The following is a 3,490-nucleotide window of genomic DNA, read 5'->3' as shown; positions in this document are numbered from 1 at the left end:
AGTATCTTAGTTTAATTACCATCTTTACCATTTCCTTTAGCAAGCTACTTAAGTGAAATATTTTCAAACTCTGGTTTGGGTGTGCGCGTGGTTGTGTGTGACAACAAATCTATGGGGATTGTGGTGCCATCCTATTTGCTCCATGTGGGATCGACAAACCTTACTTATCACAAAATTGCTACATAGCCATGTGCAATTGCAGGATATCACTCCCACTAGAAGTACATCCCCAACCACGTGCTCGGTGAGCGGGCCAAATTCCCCTCCGGTTCCCCAAAGAGCTTTTTGTAGAATTTTTAGATATACAATTTTAGGTTATCGTGGCCTACAGTTGTAACCTCATCTTGTTCTAACTGAGTAATTTCTTCTTTGTTTCTACATTCGCAATCATATGAAAAAAGGGGTATTATTATCTCCGTGTATCACTTATCGAACTTTTGCTCTTAGTGCCCATTTCATCTCTGCTTCTCTGAGCATTTTATTTAACTTTTCTTTGGCCTCCCTCTTAGTCATGAGTCATGTTGAGAACGTTGACCTCAACTTTTAAGTCATAGTCAATAATAATATTGAGAAGCCATTTTTGCAGTTAGCACATGCCACTTTCATTTTTTGCCGAGCCCCGCAAGAACATTCATAAGTGTCTAGTCTTATAGTGTCATGGTCTTTCTATATCTGGTTGACCTCTATTATCTTTAGTACATTCCCTGACAATCAATTCGAGGAACACTTCCCTTTTGAGCCATGGAAATTCCAAATAAAAGATGTTCTTGTTGCCTATGTGGGTTGCATCCCCTCGGTGAAAAAGGAGAGGAGTATGGTCAGATAATCCCATGTGTAATGCTTGCACCGCTATGAGAGGAAAGTTATGTTCCCATTCCACACTTGCTGGAACTCAATCCTATTTCTTATAAGTTGGATTCTCTAAGTTGCTCGCCCAAGTGTATTGCTTGGATGGGACATCAATCTCTTTGAGGTCTAGATTCTCAATGATAGTGTTAACTATAAATGACTACCTCCCGTGAAAATTATAATTATTATTTCCCTCTCTCCGACTAATTATATAAAATTCCAACCAACAAAGATGGGCAACCTCTCATCCCCACAAATCGTCACGAGATCTTCCACGGAGTTAGATTTGAACACTTGTTCCGCTGTGCCACACACAACAATGTGAGCCCACAAGAATCTAAACCACTCGAAATCATTCCAAAAAATTGCCAATTAAAGTTATCTCTACAGTCTTGAGAAACGCAATTAAATCTAGATTTTTTTACTTAGAAGTTTATGACAAAAACCTACATTTAGCCAAGTCCGCCAGACCTATGCCATTTCGAAAATGCCTCTCATTTTTCCTCATGAAATTTTTGTTGAATTTGATTCTCGCAATTCGACGCACCACAGAGAGTTTGTACACCTTCCTATCCATGCGTGTTTGTATTATCTAGCACAATCTTTGAGTCCACATGACTCGGGTTCATGCCTAAGCCTTTGTTTCGATGTAAAGGTGCCGCATGCGGCTCTACCTCCAAGACCTCCCCGTCAAGCACACTAGGTGGAATAAGATCGTCACAGAGACTCTAATGATCGAACCCCTACCTCATTTACTTCATTATCATTCATTGGTTTTACATTCATTGGTTTTACATCCACTATATTTCTAAGTATTTCCATAGTTGTGTCAGCCCCAAGATCAAGTAAAACAACAACCGACTTATCAGTCTCCCGACTATTCTCCCCCGGAGAGACACTTGTCTTATCAACATTATTAACTATTTCATCTTCAGAAAAATGTAATACTGAAAAATTGGTGTTCACGAACATACCTGTAGCGGTTCGATATCTCAGAGTTTGGCTGCTTGCATAGCACACCCCATCTACAACTCATCCGCGTCTGGCTAGGCATGTATCTGCTCGCTGACTCTCCGATCTCCAGATATCGGGTCAGATATCCCTTCGAAGGTGATGATGTCCTACATAGAGTGTCCCGTCATGGAACGGCCACCTGCTAGTTCCTGACTGGTACCACAAGGCTATAATCCACAATTAGTTACGGATCTATCTCGAAAGTGAAAAATCCAAAAAGATAAAGGTGTTTCTTTGGCTGATGCTCAAAAAGAGTATCCTAACCCAAGATAGCTTTTTGAAGAGAGGTTGGACATGTAATGATCGATGTCATTTATGTAGTACATCATAAAGTATTGATCATCTATTTTTTAAAATGTGCTCTAGCAAAATTGATTGCACAAGTGTTAATTTGTGCTTTTGGAATTCCAAAAGCCCGAGCTAAGCTTATGGGTCTGTTGGTGGGTGGATCAATACTTTTCTCAGAGATCAGTGAAAACTTGTGTTGTCGAGGGGTCACCATTTAGTGGACTTTTTGGCAGACAGGAATAATGCATGCATTGATAGGAAATTTCTCGGTGATCCTACTTTTGTGGTGTATCACATATGCTACTATATAAATACTTGGAGTATCTTGCAAAGAAGCCAAGAAAGAGGAAGAACCAAGCAAGGGGTGGCTCTGATGAAGAAGGTGCTTGAAGAACTTTATACCAGAAGCCATGGCTAGAATCCTATGAGTAGAAAACCGGAGTAGGATGACTCTTTTCCTTTTAGTCTATTCGGCCACCTTGGCTTGACGACCCTTATGTTGATCCTAGGTGATCAAGTATTTCTTCTCATTCGTTTTGGTGCTAAGTTTGTTGGGCCTTTCGTCTTTGTCGTGCCTGCGAAACTGGACAGTCCTTTGTTTCATGGCACTATTCCTTCTTTAATCTTTGTTTCTATTTCTATAAAACTTTGTGTCGGTTTATTTATTGGAGATTGACAAGGAGGCTCATTGTTTTAAAAAAACAATAAGCAGGGTAGGTGCAATAAAATTCTGTTGGAACTCACATGTAACATCTCATTAAGCATCACAGCTCTCTCATAGGGTTAACGACTATCTGGTGGAGTTATTGTCGCAAGGCATGCAACCTCGTGTTTTCTTTTTGCTTTAGTTCCGGATGGATGTTGTTCCTAGATTTTGCATTCTTAATAATATATGGTTGTATGCATCATTCTCATGCTGAGTCCGGGGGTTATCCTCCTTCTAAGAAAAATAACTTAAGATGGTCATGTTAGGTTGATCTCTCCCGTGTGGGCCCAACGGCCCACCAGATCCCTGATCCACGCGCCCTGATCGGTGGCGCCCAACCCATTATGGTTGGTGGGCCCCTGTGACCCGCGTTATATAAACAGAGGTGGGGGTCGGGTCACGGACGACGAAGTTCACCGCCGCCACAAACCCCACCGACACTCCCTTCCGATCTAGGGTTAGCACGATGCTCGCGGGAAGCACCACCTCCACATCTCCATCTCTCTGTCATCACCGCCATCACCATCTCACCATGGACGTTGGCGGGAGCACCTCAAGTGCAGGACAAGGTAATACATCACATCTATTGTTACCGGAATCCTATCCTACACGATCTAGTGGTTCCATCAATGG

This window comes from Hordeum vulgare, chromosome 6H (genome assembly GCF_904849725.1).
Source record: "Hordeum vulgare subsp. vulgare chromosome 6H, MorexV3_pseudomolecules_assembly, whole genome shotgun sequence".
Classification (NCBI taxonomy): domain Eukaryota; kingdom Viridiplantae; phylum Streptophyta; class Magnoliopsida; order Poales; family Poaceae; genus Hordeum; species Hordeum vulgare.
The sequence above is the reverse complement of the archived record's forward strand: the minus strand, read 5'-3'. Positions refer to the sequence as shown.